This window comes from Giraffa tippelskirchi, chromosome 1 (genome assembly GCF_054371585.1).
Source record: "Giraffa tippelskirchi isolate mGirTip1 chromosome 1, T2T-mGirTip1v1.2.pri, whole genome shotgun sequence".
Taxonomy (NCBI): Eukaryota; Metazoa; Chordata; class Mammalia; order Artiodactyla; family Giraffidae; genus Giraffa; species Giraffa tippelskirchi.
In genome coordinates this window covers 104,060,058-104,077,656 of record NC_137275.1, presented here as the reverse complement: position 1 = coordinate 104,077,656, position 17,599 = coordinate 104,060,058, and the positions used below count along the sequence as shown (strand labels likewise).

At 47.9% G+C, this 17,599-nt stretch overlaps 1 long non-coding RNA gene and 1 pseudogene across 1 annotated transcript in view; one reads left to right on the top strand and one right to left on the bottom strand.

The window, feature by feature from the left end:
- Window positions 1-13,503: 13,503 nt before the first annotated feature.
- LOC145521998 (5.8S ribosomal RNA) lies at window positions 13,504-13,642 on the bottom strand (annotated as a pseudogene).
- A 949-nt stretch (window positions 13,643-14,591) lies between these two features.
- LOC145505623 (uncharacterized) overlaps window positions 14,592-17,599 on the top strand; it is a 50,729-nt gene continuing 47,721 nt past the window's right edge. The window contains exon 1 of the long non-coding RNA XR_014053162.1: window positions 14,592-14,874. This is a non-coding gene — a long non-coding RNA (uncharacterized LOC145505623). The remainder of the gene's footprint in view (window positions 14,875-17,599) is intronic.

The window sequence follows — 17,599 nt, the reverse complement described above, 5'->3', positions numbered from 1 at the left end:
CATGCACATTAGCTCCAAAGGCACAGGTATTTTTATCAAGCAAACTAATATACTAGTAAGAGAAGTGTCAATTAAAATACTCTATATCCTAGATAATCTTATAGGGAACTACCGTTCAGGGGCCGTAAAGTTTTCAGATTGATCTATTTGAGAAGAGATCAGGAAAGGCCTTCTACCTAAGCCGCAGAAAATAAGAAGAGGTTTATTAGAAAGATAGATATCATCTTTAAGGTGAGCACTGAGGCAGCCTTCCGAGAATTCCCTGAGGCCTGAGTTGCTCTGCTCATCAGGTCTTCTCCTCATGACTCTGTCATGGGTGGGATCTCGTGAGCTGGCTCCCGGCACTCGTGGACTGTAGCCCGCCAGCCTCCTCTGTCCGTGGGATTCTCCAGGCAAGGACACTGCATTGAGTTGCCATTTCCTTCTCCAGGGATCTTCCCGACCCAGGGATGCAATCCATGTCTCCTTTGTCTCTCACATTGGCAGGCAGATTCTTTACCACTGGGCCACATGGGAAGCTCATTGCTATTAACAGTGATTCTCAATAATAAAGTTAATAGTTACTCTCTTTTTAGTTTTATTACTTTGCTATATTTTGCTATGTAATGTTTTTTCTTTCATGTGGGATCTTAGTTCCCTGACTGGGGATCAAACTCACGCTCCCTGAATTGGAAGGCAGAGTCTTAACCACTGGGCCACCAGAAAACTCTCTACTATAGGCTGTTTTTGACGAGGCGTCTTATCATTATAAATACAGAATTGTGAGATCTTAGATTGAAAGGGTTAGAAAATGTAAACGCCATGAAGACAGGCCCAGTGGCCTTAACCCCAGCCTCAGCCCCAAGCTCCTTTGTCTGACCAAGGCTTAGAGCAGGTCTAACAGAGCTGCTTTGTCAGTGCACATTGGGTGCCTACCCCTCCCTCTGCTGAGTGAGCACTCAGACTCTGTCTGGACCCTAGTGATGCTGAATCTGTTCTTTTCAGAGTGGTCTCCCCACAGTCATCTATTTATTCTGAATATTTGAAATATCCATCTAGGATATCTCCCATTTACTCGTATCTTAGTTTAATAATCTTTCATAGTAAATAATCTTACTTAATCAGTTTTTTAAAAACATAACTTTATCTCTTTATTTTTGGCTCCCCTGTGGGCTTTCTCTGCTTGCAGGGAGTGGGGACGGCTCTTCATTGCAGGGCTCAGGTGTGGCTGTGATGGCACCTCTCGCTTCAGAGCACAGGCTGCAGGCGTGTGGGCTCCAGCTGACGCAGCCTCTAGAGAGCAGGCTCAGCAGCTGTGGCTCCCAGGCTTAGTTGCTCTGGGGCATGTGGGATCTTCCTGGACCAGGGATTGAACACGTGTCCTCTGCATTGGCAGTCAGATTCTTACCAACTGCACCAACAGGGAAATCCCAATAGTAAATAATCTTAGAATTCTAGAATGATAAATAGAAGGTGACCTTCCTTATGATTTTACTTGATGATGACGTTTAACTCCAAAAGAGAGTATCCATTCCCACCCCACCCATGAATTTGCTTAAAAAAGTGAAAAAGTGAACTGAGTTTTTTGAGAAATCAGAGCAATTCAAATTCTTATTCTAGTTGCTGTTGCATTAGGTAGAGTGTTTCCCAATGAATTCCAAGAAGGTATTCCTAGCACTGGAATTTAGATGTAACATCATGAGGGTCATTTCCCTGGCTTTTCTCTAATCTGGAAGGAGGACAACTGACAGAAGTTTAAGGGAGATTCTTTGTGCAATTAGTCTTCAACATGAAAGACTATTATATCTTCCTTTTTCTGAGAAGTGGCCTCAAACAGGAATCTTCTCCGGTGCTGGAGGAATTCTTGCTGACACACTCAGAAAGGCTAGGCAAGCAACTTGCTGGCATAATTGGCAAGGATGTTACATCTCATCCCACTTAATATAATTAAATCTGATTATATATAATGACTCCCTTCCACGGAAGAAGTTTCCTTGAAAGGTTAAAAACACTGATGGCTGGGAGTGGAGATTTCACTTTCCCATGTTGACCACAGGTAGAAATAATACTGTTGAACTCCTGTATCCAACATACTTATTCAAATATATATTCCTTTTCCCTCCTCAAATGCATTTAACTTCTCACCAAAGAACTATAATCAAGATGAATCGGTCCCAAAACAGAACCACATTTTCCTGTAAAAACCCCACATTCTTTCTCTGGGTTTCCCTGGTAGCTCAGATGGTAAAGAGCCTGCCTGCAATGCAGGAGACTCGAGTTCCTTCTCTGGGTCAGGAAGATGGCCAGGAGAAGGATATGGCCACCCACTCCAGTGTTCTTGCCTGGAGAATCCCATGGACAGAGGAGCCTGGCAGACTATATAGTCCATGGAGTCACAAGGAGTCAGACAGGACTGAGCCAGCAACACTCACTTTCTTTCGCTATTACTTTTATCTTCCTATTCTCTTAATATGTAACTTAACTTGATTCTAATAAATAACAAGAGGTGACTAAACTCACTGAAAAACTTTGGCGTTGAAATTTTGTTGGGTAAAGTAAGCAAAAGGGGAAAAATAGAGCAACAATTAAGTGGTCAAAACAACGTTTTCCTGACTTCCCACCAACCTTTCCCCAGTTCTTCCTCCTTTAATCTCTCAGAGATGTGTCTGCTTTCCTGACTATGAAGTAGGTAGAGTCATCTTTAAGCTCTTAAGCAATAGCTGCCCATCAAAGAGAAAAAGCCCATGTCCTCACAGGGACTCGGGGTCCATTCATTTGGCTTTATTTTCCTCTGGCTTTTGTTTTAACGTCCTGCCTCCTGAGTCCTTCTTTGCGATCCTATGACATACCAGTCAGCCTCCTATTAAAGAGCCGTTGCTTGGGACTTCCCTGGTGGTCCAGTGGCCAAGAATCTGCCTTCCAAGGCAGGGGATGTGGTTTGATCGCTGGTCGGGGACCTAAGATTCCACGTGCTGTGGGGCACCTAGTCCCGCTCACCCAGAAAGGCAGGGCTTTATTCTTCCTGAGATGCTCTGTCTACATGGCTTCTCTTCCATCTTTCACTTCTCTACTTTGTTTTCTGTTCTCCCAGGAAAAAAGGAAGCAGGTTGACCATTGCTTATTTCTCTCCTCATTTACAACTGATAGCACCTAGATTATCTTGTAGTTCCGTATTATGTTCTGAGAAAGCCATGCAAAATAGAAACAAGTTGATATTTAGGTTTATCGATGATTACCTTTTCTACCATCATCATGAGATTAATTTTTAACTTCACAATAAGCCATAACATAAGCAAAATAAACAACTGGAAAATAACTTTTAGTAAAATTCTTAATAAAATACATACCTCCTTAACAAAATTAAGGAAAAGCACTGCCCTGGATTTATATGATAATTGCATTCCTGGAAAATTCACTATTGTTAAAAATTACCCCCACATACATTATTTCTATATATTCAGTGTCGTTGTTGTTTAGCTGCTAAGTTGTATCCAACTCCTTGTGACCCTTTGGACTGTAGCGCACCAGATTCCTCTGTCCATGGTATTGCCCAGCAAGAGTACTGGAATGGATTGTCATTTCCTTCTCCAGGGGATCTTCCTGACCCAGGGATCAATCCTACATCTCCTGCATTGGCAGGTGGATTCTGGATTCTTTACCACTGAGCCATCACCGAAGCCCAAATATTCAGTGGGAGTCTTTCAAAAGTCATGTGGGTATGAAATGTCCTTTTTTTTTCTTTTCTTGGTCAGGACTGTCCAGTGTTTCAGAGAATTTCTAGTATCCTTGACCTACTCACTAAATGCTAGCAGCGCCCCTAGATATTATGACAATAAAAGTGCCCCCACCAGATTTCCAAAATGCCCACCTCCAGGAGATGGTGTTACCTTTACTGACAGCCATTGCTCTAAAGGAATTTGGGTGGAGTGTTCCTTCCCTGACTTTGGGGCCAACAGTCCTTCTGAGCAAAAGCACAATAGTTAACATCATGTGCTTTGTCCTAAAGGCACAGGTTGTAAGGGAGCTCAGTTCTTGCCCTTTGTAACTGACGCAGGGTGAGATGAATGTGCCCCCACGTGCAGACATATTAACGGAATCACTGATGCTTTTCCTGCTGACCATGTAGGCTCTATGAGTGTGATTTTCTCCGTGTGGAATTTAGGGAGGAAAAAAAAGGGAGAAAAGGCAAAAGCAATCTTCTTTTGCTACATATGTCTTAGCCCCATTATGTGTGAAAGTACTAAATTTACAGGAAGGTCTAAGTAACTGCAAACAAGATGAGGAAAATTTCCTCCTAACAGGCAAGGCATAATCTCCCTAAAAGGGACCTTGAAGGAGACTTATTCAGCCGTACATTTAGGGTATTTTGCTGTCGGGGGAAACTAGAGGAAGATTTGAGGGCAAATGTTAACCTGAAATGCACACACAGCTGCATGCAAATATCTAGGGCACAATTTCGCTTTAGTTAAGTGAAAGACCTTCTTCATCCTTCTTGCAAAATTGTAGCTCTTGGTAATAAATAAGTTTCTTTCTGAATGATCAGGTTCTCCTTCTTTAGTCTTCCCATTTTTTTAGCTTGCCCCCCTCCCCCAAACATTCTTGGCTATCGAATCCTTGTTTATCAGGAGGGCTGAAGATGAATAATTTTCTACAACTGTAACAAGCTATTCCTTCTGGATGCCCCAGACTCTTCATCTATAATATAGGGAAGGAAGTTTGAACAAGACTCTTTAATGGCCCTTCCAACCAAGAGCTTCGGTTTCAGGGACCTTAATTCTAGCTGAATGACCCTGTATTTAATAGCAAGGATATTCTTCCAATACATGGGTAAAGTGACTGATTTTTCCAGTAGGAAATGAGGTGACCCCCCCACATTCAAATCACTCTTCTGCCATTGTTTATCTCAGGTTAGTCTCATCTCTGCAGCGTTATCATCTGGGTTTGAATCTCAGGCGGATTCCTCAGTAGCTGGGTGACCTTGAGGCAGTTACTGAGCATCTCAGAGCCTCAATTTCTTCAAGTGTGAAACAGACAATATTGGTTTCTATAGAGATCTTATGAGGAGTAAATACCTGTGAACATATTAGCTGGTCACCATCATCCCCAGCATATGGTACGACTCAGCACCATTTGACTTTTTTTAAAAAAAAAACTATTTAAAAAAATTTTAAAGAATTTATTTATTTATTATTTTTGGCTGTGCTGGGCCTTCGCCGCTGCGCGGGCTTTCTCCAGCTGCGGGAGCGGAGGCTACTCTTGCGGCGGCGCTCAGGCTCCAGGCGCACGAACTGCAGTAGCTGGGGCGCACAGGCTTAGTTGCCCCGTGGCATGTGGGATCTTCTTGGACTAGGGATCAAACGTGTATTCCCTGTGTTGGCAGGTGGATTCTCAACCACTGGACCCCCAGGGGAGCCCTTGACTTGCTATGTGCATCCCTAGTTCCCAGCATGTGGGGGACATGCATTCAAAACTCAATGACCTGAATAAGGTCACTTCCATCCTGGCCGTTTCTCCAAACTCACGTTTCCTATTGCCGGGGCTTGCTGTAAAACATTGTCTCCAGTCTTTCAGAGATCCGGATTTTTAATGAATTTCTGAAATCATACTGAATCTGGCATTGCCTGGCTCCGCCAGGTACGGTGGAGCATTTTCCCAGTCTGTCATTTGCGGCTCTGCGGTGGTTCCGCCCACACATTCCGGAAGTTACCCCCGCAGAGCTTCACAGCACAGTCATTCCACTTCGTCCATACCTTGAGAGAGGGGTGCTCAGGGTTCCCATTAAAAGGCAACAAATGAAGGCCCCAGTCTTCCCATCCACCACAAATATATGGACTTTTTAACCCTGGGACGATTTTACCTTTCTGTTATAGAAATGATAAGTGTTGTGGGCTTCAGTTTTCCCTAAATTGAAAGAGCTCTGTCATATCCTTCAAATGCTAAGGGCTGCTCTCTCCCTTCCCAGAACAAGTACATTCATACTTAGGGCAATTTCAAATGTGACTCTGCAGCAGGCCAACACTGGAGCTATAGACTGTTTTGTGCACCCTCAAAATTCATATGTTGAAGTCTAACCCCTTCTGGTTTCAGAAGGGTGGAGCACCCCATCAATGAGATTAGTGCCATTTACCAAAGAGATGCTGGAGAGCTCCCCTTCCCCCTCTACCATGTGAGGACATTACAAACAGATGGTAGCCTGTGAACCAGGAAGTGGGCACCCAGGAGACTCCACACCTGCCCATGCCTTGATCTTGGACTTCCCAGCCTCTGGAATGCACAGAAACAAACGTTTGTTGTTATAGTCATCCAGCCTACAGTGTTCTATTACAGCACCCAGAATGGACGAAGGCAGCTAGGGTAAAGGGAATGTGACACTGGCCTTAGGTGCAAAACCCAAGAGGCCACCAAAAAACCTAGTAATCCAGATAAACCATACTTTATTTTATAAAATATTTTTATTTATTTATTTGCACTGGGTCTTGGTTGCAGCACGTGAATTCCTACTTGTGGCATGTGGGATCTGGTTCCCCGACCAGGGGTTGAACCTGGGCCCCCTGCCTTGGGAGCATAGAATCTTAGCCACTGGACCACAAGGGAAGTCCCCAGATAAATGATATTTTAATGCAATAGTTTTAAAAGTCAAAAATAATTTAAAATCCCATGATGGGACTTCCTGATGGTACAGTGGCTAAGAATTCACCTGCCAATGCCAGGGACACGGGTTGGCTCCCTGGCCCAGGAGGATCCTACATGCTCTGGGACAACTAAGTGCATGAGCCAAACTGCAGAAGCCCACAGGCCCAGTGCTCAGCAGCGAGAAGCCACTGCAATGAGAAGCCCACGTGCTGGAACACAGAGCAGCCCCACTTGCTGCAGCTAGAGAAAGCTCAGGCAGCCGTGAAGACCCAGTGCAAAAAAAACAAAAAACAAAAGAAACCCATGATGAATGAAAAATCAAAATTTTAAAGAAAGATCGGGTCAAGAGTAGTGTTAGGGTGAGCCATTAGTTAAAGGAATTAATAATAGTAATTGTGCATTAAAAATATTTTGTTTATCATGGATGTTTTGGTGTTAATTTTGATTGAAAAATACTACATTATAATGTGATGTACCTGGATAACTGAATGCTTTGGCATTGTTTTCCACCCTTAGATTTTGTGTCTGAGCTCGTATTTCTCTTCTCTCATGTTAGTCTTTGCCCTGAAAAGAGGGTCATCCATTCCTCTTTACATTGTGTTCAGGAAACTTCCTTTGCTTATCTTTCGACCACTAAAAAAAAAAAAAAAAAAAAAAAAAATACACTACAGGAATCATTCTTGAGCCTTGGTCAAAGATAAGTGGCAGAAGTATTTGGTGCGTGGACCACAGTCATTGGCTGACCTCCGCTCTAGGCCAAAGCCAAACTACCCAGCTCTTAGTTATGAGACAATTCGAGAATGTCTTTCAGCAAAATGATTCAAAGTATCTTCTCGAAGGTAATTTAAAAATGTGAGTTTCTTAGATGAGAGTCAGGATTTTTATAAAGAGATGTAGAGAGAGTAGATTAAGAGAACCACAGATTTGTTGTTCTAAATAGCCAAGTTACATTAGGTGCCCCCTCTCAACCTTCTAACATTGTGTAATTATCTGTATGGAGCATTTAAATTGCCTGTAGTTATGTCTGTTTTCTCGTCTGGACTGACAGTCTGTGATGGCAGAGGTTCTTGTACTCTTGACTCCCTGGACAAATTTGGTGCAAAGCAAGGTTATAATGAATGTTTGATGAATGCATAAACACATATTTACATCCCAAGAAATATAGCAGAAATTTCCGTATTTCAGGCTCACCAACAAATACTATGTTTGTCAACATAAGCATAGTTTTGCAGCAATTTATGGAGACATTAATCCACTAAGAAAAATAACATTGTTTCATTCTTCAGAGGCGAGATAGTCTAACATCAAGAGTAATAAAATAATCTTTTGTCTGATGTAAGTTATTAACTACTCGCCATAAAATCAAAAATAAAAAGAAAGGCTTAAATGGTTATATCTTGCTTTTAAATGGATAAAATAAAGTATTTCCAAATTTTCTGAATAAACCAAGAATCTCAAAGTCTAAATTTACTAATAAGCTGATTTTTTACAGGAATCAGTCACTTTGTTAACATAAGGAAAGATCCTGGGTCAGGTAATTCAACTTTAAGATCGATGCTGTTCAATTATTTAGTAATAAATCCTCCTAGAGCAGCATTATACAAGCACCGTGCCTTTAAAAACATAGGATTGGAGGGAGATGAGACGGCAGCTTTTTGATCAGATGAGACTATGCGGGGAGGTGATAAATTTCTGTAGATGCCGGTAACGCTGAATGCCACTAGAAATGATTCTAGTATTTTATCTATACATTAAAAGCTAAATTGCAAAGTATTTGGCATCTTTTCAGCGCAAAAGCCATCTTAGGGAATCCTCATTCCATCTTAGGTAAAATTCTAAGGTCAGTACAGAGGACAGAAATCATCTGCAGGGTGAACTAACTGTGAAAATCTCTTTAGGAGGGCATCCTATTGGAAACTGACATACATTAGGTCAATGATTCAATCTGGCCACTTCTGCTCTTGGGTACAAAGAGATCTCTGTTTTTCTGTGTAAGCATCCCAAGAAGCAGTTGCCTTGTATTTTTAGGCAAGGCTGTAGAAAAGGGAATTCTGCGTCATTAAGCCCCAGCGAGTCTGATGGTTATACGGCGAAAGGCAATGGAGAAGGGAGACGGAGAAAGAAACAACAGATCTGTGTTTCTTACATGATTCTTACTCTGGAATGATTTACTCACTGGTTGGAGGGGGCAGTTGCTTGCACTGTTGCAGGCATTTCTGACGCTCTGTGAATTGACCTCTACTTGGCCACCTTGCTGCATTAATTAACTCACATGTTCCTTCTGGAAAGCATCCTGACTCCTTATGCCTCCACGCTGAAGACTCCAGGCTGGTAGACTAATCTCTAGTTTTCCTGCACACTTCTATTGAAGCTTGGTGCTTGCCAAGTGTTCACTTTGTTGTCTTAAATCTGTTCATGGTAATTGTACTTGCTATTATAATTATACCATTTAATTAAGCATTATATAAACTGATAAGTTGTAAGTGTGAAAAGAGAATTATCTCTATGAAAACTAAGTTGAACACCTTGGAAAAAAATGATAAAGGCAATCAGCTAAAAGATGCTATCATATTAGGTGTGAGGGAAACAAATGTTAAGACTGAAAATATCATACAAATCTAGAAGTCTGAAATCAAAGTACAGTAAAAGTCTTTTGAGGTCCTGCAGCATTTTCAAGAAACTGCCATTTATCTAGTTAAGTTCCATAAGCAGCATAGGATTGGTCAGCTTGCAGTTGTCAGTATCTGCACCACAAGAAGAAAGAAGAAATGCTCAGAGACCATCCCCTGAACTCCTAGAGTAGCCACGCTGGAGGGCGCGGCGGTGCCCTTGGCGCTGGAGGTCATGCGAATGGCACCCTCAGAGTTGAGCAGTGTGCAGCCTGAGGAGCTGTAGATGGCGCTCCTGCTGATGCTTGCCAAAATCAAAACCGCCTCATTAACCAATCATACCCACGGTCCTGGAGAGTATGTAGCAAAGCAGATAAACTCCCAGACGTGATTGGTGGGAGTGAAAGTTATCTAGTTCTTGAGAAGGGCAGTTCTACCAGAAATTAAACACTATATGCACTTCGAGCAAGGCTTTCTTCTTCTAGGAGGTTATTTTTTAATTAATCGATTTTACTTTTGGCTGCACTGGGTCTCTTGCTCCCCGTGGGCTCTCTCTCGCTGGGGCGAGTGGGGGCTCCTTCCTCGCTGGGGCGTGTGCACCTCGCCGCGAGAGCGTCGCGTGTCGGGCACCACAGGCTCTCGAGTATGCAGGTGTCTGTAGCTGCCACCCTGGGCTCAGCAGTTGTGGCTCATGGGCTGAGCTGCCTCGTGGCATGTGGCATCCGCAGACCAGGGATTGAAACCAGAGTCCTTTGCATTGCGAGGTGAATTACTGACCAGTGGACACCAGGAAAACCCTAGTAGGTCAGTTTTAAGAAATTCTTGGGGCTTCCCTGGTGGTCCAGTGGTTAAGACTGCACACTTTCCCTGCAGGGGGCACAGGTTTGATTCCTGGTTGAGGAACTAAGATCCCACAAGCTGAGTATCAGGGCCCAAAAAGAGAAAAACAGCAATTCTCATTCATGTGCATGGAGATACATGTTCAAACGTGTCCATTTTAGCAGTGGAGAAAAATCTAAATGCCCTTCTTCCTCCAATCCTTTGATATTTGAGCACAACCAAAATAGTGTGGCTTATGGAAATTCAGACTGGAAGAGACACACAATGACCCTGACCTCAGGGAGCATGCCTTTCTGTGAGGTCTCAGATAAACAGCCAACAGATGCACAAATAAATATGTATCATGATATCAAAAGGTCAATAAGGCCATGGAGACATTATTTATGATTCATTTTGGAATTCTATTAAGCCATAACAAAAGAATGACATAACCAATTTTTACAGATAAAAAAATTATCAAAATATTTTCAATTCTTTCTCGGAAAATAAGTCACACCGCGGTGCAATGTGAATCGTAAGATCACAGCTATGAACAGTCTGTGTCCGTGGGCGTACATATGACTCGACTGTACAGAAGGCATCTGAGAGTGTATGCATTGGAATAGAATGGAGCTATGTCTGGGGTGGGGGTCTTAGTGCTGGGAGAGGGCGAGTGCGTATATGTGAGGTGGGTGGGGTGGGGAGTGAGAACAAGGGGAGGGTTGATACTCTGTTTTGCCTTATTGCATCTTCCCATTCTACTTTTGTGTTTGAAAAGAAGAAATCTATGAGCACTAATCAGTGCTTCTCTAAAGCTGATAACTGAGTAGGGCAGTGAAGAAAGGAACTCCTCTGTCCTGATGCAGGACTGAAAAATCTAACCTTTCTAGAAGGCAAGGTCAACAGCTTTAAAAGCTCAACTTTTTGAAGCAACAATTTGACATCTAGGAATTTAGCCTAGAGAAGTAACTCATGGTGTGGAAAAAAATTTAAATAGAAGCATGTCCATTTCAGGTTTTTTGGCTTAGAAAATTTTAAAAATGATGTCCACATAGAGAAATGGCTAAATAAATTATAACAGCTCCTAAGGGATAAGATATTACACAATTCAAAATCTTCTTTTGGGGATTGTGAACATATAAATGCTCACAATATTGCAAATTTGGGGAAAATAGTAGAAAACAAAAACAGACCACTTGGCATAATCCAATATTGTAATAAAAATAGAATATGCCTTTGAGGAGGACATGACAGGCCACTCTAGTATCCTTGCCTTTAGAATCCCATGGACAGAGGAGCCTGGCGGGCTACAGTCCATGGAGTTTGCCAAGAGTCAGACACGACTGAGCACACACCACACCCAAATACAGAAACTATAATGCCTGCGAGGTTGGGTTCCGCCGGGAGCCAGCTCACCAGATCCCACCCATGACAGAGTCATGAGGAGAAGACCTGATGAGCAGAGCAACTCAGGCCTCAGGGATTCTCGGAAGGCTGCCTCAGTGCTCACCTTAAAGATGATATCTATCTTTCTAATAAACCTCTTCTTATTTTCTGCGGCTTAGGTAGAAGGCCTTTCCTGATCTCTTCTCAAATAGATCAATCTGAAAACTTTACGGCCCCTGAACGGTAGTTCCCTATAAGATTATCTAGGATATAGAGTATTTTAATTGACACTTCTCTTACTAGTATATTAGTTTGCTTGATAAAAATACCTGTGCCTTTGGAGCTAATGTGCATGACTGCTCCTTAACAATAAACAGCATTAAGAGCCTCCGTACAGAGAGCCCCAATGGACACAGAGCCCTTTGTAGGAAAGGGCTTATTAGAAAACATACGAAACACTGCTTTATGAAACTGTTTCTTAGTCTATATTTACTTGCTATATTTTTGCTCCTAACATATTTAGCCTACATAATAAAAATATAATAGTTTAAGAATTATAAAAATAAAAGCTTAGCCTTAATACAAATAATAAGACAGTTGTTAATTCAGCTGGTGATTTTTGCTAAGAAGTGACCTTTGCGCTACATTGTTTCGGCTTGCTGTTCTATGACTTTATGGGACCACATTCTTTTCTGTTAGGCTCAAGGCCTAGGATAGATTACGGAAAACAGGTTTTACTTTGAAACTTTCTGTTGATGAATTCTTTCCTGCTGTGCCTGATACAAAAGTGTTCTGGCTGACCAACCCTTATCAATAAAGAGTCACAAGATGTTAGCAGGCCCCCAGGCCAGAAGATGATGTAAACAAAATGAAACTTTTTGTAGCTAAGATATGCAAACGGTGTCCACAAGGGTCAAAACTGCTGAGCCATTAAGCTGATTTGGTATGACTCTACACGTTACATTTGTTTCTATGTACCACTAAAAATATAAAAGCTGTCTTGAAAACAATCAAGTCAGGAGACACTTGGAGACTCTAAGATTCGCTGTGTCTTCTCATTTCGCATCGCCAACGCCGTCCTTCCTGAAGGAACCCCTGGGCCAACTGGAGCAGGACTCCGGCAGGGTTCCTGCCTTATTAAAACTGTGCTCTCCCCCTAAAACTAACATAATGTTGTAAGTCAACTTGACTTTAATTTAAAAAAAGCAAAAATCTGTGTTCTCAGAAGTTACTCAGCTCTACTCTTTTCCCCTCTGGAATGAGACCCTTACTTAATGGAAGAAAAAGGAAGATGCAGAGGTTAGAACTTAAATGTCAATTACACGTTCCTAGACGCCTGCGCGTCAGGCCATTGAGGTTTGACCCATCTCATTTTCAAAGGGCTGAGCTCTGTCGCTCACTCTAAGTTAATAAAAATTACATAAGAAATATTTTCAGTATGTACAGAGCAGTCTATATGTTTTATGACAATTTCCAACTCTCTGGTTGTAAGTCCAGCGCAGCGGCGGGCAGACGCCGCGGCGTCCCGCGGGCCGCCGCCGGGGCACGCGTCCCCGGGGTGCGGACGCGCACGCGGACTCGACCTCGGGCGCGAGCCGCCCGTCCCGACGGGGCGAGAGCCGCCACGGGGGAGGCGCGGGCGGCACCGCAGAGGGAAGGGGGGCCGTCCGGGCGCCGGGAAACGCCGCCGCCAAGGGCAGGACGGCGCACGACGGCGGACCGAAAACGCGACCCCACCACCCCCGCGGGCCCCCGCCGCGCGGCGCGAGACCGTCCCCAACCCCCCCCCCGACACCCCAGGGGCAGCGACCCCCAAAGGCCGCTTGCGGCGCGAGGAAGCTCTCCAAGGGGAGGACCCATCACGGAGGCCCGGCAGGCCGGGGGCCTCGGCGCGAGCTCACGTCCCCTTCTCTCCTCTCGCGGGCGGCGTCCCCCTGGCCGCGGAGGCGGGGGACGCCGTGTCTGCACTTAGGGGGACGGAGGGCACGGCGGCCCTGCGAGGACACCCCCCAGCCGTGCGACCCCCGGGGAGGCGTGCACACGACACGGGCACCGGGAGAGGCGATTGATCGGCAAGCGACGCTCAGACAGGCGTCCCGGGGCCGCAAGTGCGTTCGAAGTGTGGATGATCAATGTGTCCTGCAATTCACATTAATTCTCGCAGCTAGCTGCGTTCTTCATCGACGCACAAGCGAAGTGATCCACCGCTAAGAGTCGTTCGAGGTGTTCGAGGGTTTCGTTTCGGCGGGAGGCCCGCCCCTGGCACAGCACAGCCCTCCCGCTTTCCCTTCCCCGGAGGTGGGGGCGGGGGGGTTGCCTCTGGCCGGCCAAGTCAGACAGAAAACAGCAGACCGGAGGGGTCGGGAAAGGTTTCACACGACGGGGCGTCCGGCGCCAACCCGGTAGGGCGGGCTCGGACACCCCACAGGCGCCCGGGGGTTCCCCACCCTCCCCCAGGGACGCGGGGGGTCGGGCGCACGCAGAGCACCGCACACGGCCACAGCCCGCCCACACGACGACCGCCGGGCAGGCCCCCTCCCGACGGCCGCGGCGGCGGCGGTGACCGTGGCGCGCCACCCCGGCCCCTCGGGGGACGGCAGAGTCTGGGGGTGACGGGGGAGGCACCTCCCGACTCCCCGCGGGCCCGACCGCCGCGACCCCGAGGCGGACGGGCGACCCCCCCCAAGGGGTCTTTAAACCTCCGCGCCGGGACGCGCTAGGTACCTGGAAAGGGGGGAGGCGGGCGAGGGGCACGGCGCGCCCCACGGGCCACCGCCCCGACGTCGACCACCACCGCGGCCCCCCTCGCGGCCGCCCGCGGGCCTCGGCGCTGCCGGCCCGTGACGCACGGGGTCCCGCCGTGCCCCGGTCGAACGCCGCCGCCCGGGGGTCCCCCGCCGACGCCAGACGACCACCCCAACGTCCCCCCGAAACGGGGCGGAGCCCTCTCCCCGTCAACCACCTCGCGACGCCCCTACGGCCGTCTCCCCCGGACCCCGCCCTCTCCCCTCCACCCTCGGGGTGCCCCTACCCGCGCCCGCGTGTCCCAGGCACCCTTCTCCCCCACTCGCCACCGAGGGCGGGGGGGGGGCGCCGACGGGAAGCACCGAGCGGGCAGGGGACGCGACAGAGGGAAGGGGGGACGAGAGGGCGAGAGACCCGGAAGAGACGAGACGGCCGCGGGGGGCGTGGGGGGAGGAGTGGGGGCGAGCCCCGAGGCTCGGAGGGCGCGGGGAGGCGCATGGCGACCGCGCGGCGGGCCCAGAGCAGCGGGACGACCGACGACCAGCCGAGGCAGACCGGTCCAGGGCCGGCGGCGGGAGGCGACGGGCGGGCAAGCGGCCCCGCGGCGGGGAGCCGCCACCCGTCACGCCGCACAGCTCCCGAGACGCGACCGGAGGATCCGCGACCGGGGCAAAGGCAGCCGTGGCCGGCCCACGGGGCGAAGGCACGTGGGGTGGGGGTGGGGGTGGGGGTGGGGGTGGGGGTGGGGGCGCGCCGAGCCCTCGGACCCAACCTCGAGGGACGTGGCGGGGAGGTCGGACGGGAGAGGGAGGGACACCGGAGACGACGCCACCGGGCGCCGGGGGGCGGGGGATCCCTCCGGCCGGGGAACGGAGGCGCTCGGAGGGGCCGGCGGGGCGGGGCGGGGCGGGGCGGGGCGGGGCGGGGCGGGGCGGGGCGGGCAGGCGGAGGGGAGCCGCCTCTCCCGCCCGACCCCCGACACACGCCGCACGCCGCCCCCCACCTTCTCGCGCGACCCCTCGTCCCCCGAGCCCCGGAAAGGCCACCGGCCCCGGCCCCGGGGCGGGGCGCCTCCCGGACGTCTCTCTCCCCCCTCTCCCCTTCCTGCCCATCCCGCGCCCGCCGCACGGGTGGAGGAGAGGCTCTCGAGCCGGGCGGGGCGAGGCGAGGCGAGGCGAGGCGAGGCCGCCGCGCCGCTCTCGGCACCGACCACGGTAATGATCCTTCCGCAGGTTCACCTACGGAAACCTTGTTACGACTTTTACTTCCTCTAGATAGTCAAGTTCGACCGTCTTCTCAGCGCTCCGCCAGGGCCGTGGGCCGACCCCGGCGGGGCCGATCCGAGGGCCTCACTAAACCATCCAATCGGTAGTAGCGACGGACGGTGTGTACAAAGGGCAGGGACTTAATCAACACAAGCTTATGACCCGCACTTACTGGGAATTCCTCGTTCATGGGGAATAATTGCAATCCCCGATCCCCATCACGAATGGGGTTCAACGGGTTACCCGCGCCTGCCAATCTTTCCTCTCTTAGGTATCATGATGCAAGCCATTATTTCATTTGAATATGATTTGCTATGTTTTTTTTTTTAAGGATTTTTAAAATCTTTGGTACTCTCTGTGAAAAGTGAAAGTGTTAGTCACTCACTCAGTCACATCCGACTCTTTGCAACCCCATGGACTGTAGCTTGCCAGGCTTCTCTGTCCCTGGAATTTTCCAGGCAAGAATACTGGAGTGCATAGCCATTCCCTTCTCCAGGGCATCCTCCCAACTCAGTGACTGAACGCTTGTCTCCTGCATCGCAAACAGATTCTTTACCATCAGAGCCACCAGAGAAGCCTGTTGGTGCTCTCTATCAGTTACTAGTTATTACTAATACATTTCAAAACGGACTCCAACACACCAGATATCAATATATCATCACTGAGACCTGCGTACTCAGACACTTGATGAGAGAATCCTTTCCCCCAGTTTCAACATACATTTTTTAAAGAAATCAAACCAGAAGCTATCCATCAGCCCCATCTCCAGGCATTTCTTGAAGACTGGCTTACGTGCTAGACCAGTAAAACTCAAAATTCTTCATGAAACCGTTCATATGAATGGTGGTATATTTCTATCCAGAAAAGCACAGCCCCGGTGTGATCCCATCATGCTCTCCCGTGTCCTATCTGCTCTGACCTGCGTGTCCCTCCATGAGCACACAGCCTCCTGAGGGCAGAAACCCACCATGTCCATGGTGCACAGCCGGCACCTGGTAGGGAACCTGGCAGATAACAGGTGCCTGCGAAATAGTCATGGAAGGAAAGAAGACATCTCAGAATGGCCACATATTGTATCTTTTAAAAAGGTTTTACTACGTGATTCATCCACTGCCATCATAATTGTGGCTATTTCCTGCTCGTTCTACCAAGTTCTGCCTTGTCCAAGATAGCAAGGACCCCTTCTCATCCCTCCCGATCAGTCCATCTCCCCGTTCCTCTCCCCTGGGAAGTTGAAGAGCACACGAGGCTGCTGGATGGCGGCCCTTCAAGTGATGACTAACGGTAGTAACGCAGTCTTAACTCCTCTCCCTGCATCCTGCAATGGAATATTCTTGCCTTCTCCCTCCCACTTCTAGGACACATGGTCTGCCCAGGAATCCAGCTTCTATAGAACTTGTGTCTCCTAATCTAACATCTTTCCATCCTCTGGCCTCTGAGAAAATAAAAACAGCCTCTCCAAGCACAGAGTCATATCTTTATCTCCTTATTAGCCTTTTGGATTAGTTGGCTGTTTTTCCTTCCATGTGGCTTTGGGTAGTTAAATATACAGACACCAAGCAGACTAGTATGTGGAGCCATCACTCCATCTCAAGTCATTATCATTTGTTTATAAATATGATTTCTCATGGCTGTGTGACTGTCCATTACATAGAATTCGCCATAAGTTTTTTAAAAATTCCCTTTTGCTAGGCATCATTTTATAAAGGCTTTTAAGCAATCCTGAAAGAGTGTTCTTATACTTAAATGTTTGTGAGTATCACCATTATCACTAATATTACCTGGGATATAGTCTTAGGTGTGGAGATACTAGGCCAAAGGATTGAACTTTTTCAGAGACAAAGTTCACAGGAGGATAGACTAGCTGATAGAATATCACTTGATTTGAAAGATCTATATAAAAGATATAGAGATGATAATATATGAGCAAGGATGGGCTTCCCAAGTGGCACGCCAGTGTAAGAGACATAGGAGACGCAGTTCTGAACCCTGGATTGGGAAGATCCCCCGGAGGAGGAAGTGACAACCGTCTCCTGTCCTCCCTGCCCGCGCTGTCCCTGATCCCCGGGGCGGGCACGGCGCTCGGGGCCGGAGGGGCCGCTGGAGCCGCGCGCTCCTCTGCCCTCCCGGCCGGGGCGGCAGCCGCGCCGCGTTCTCTCCGCT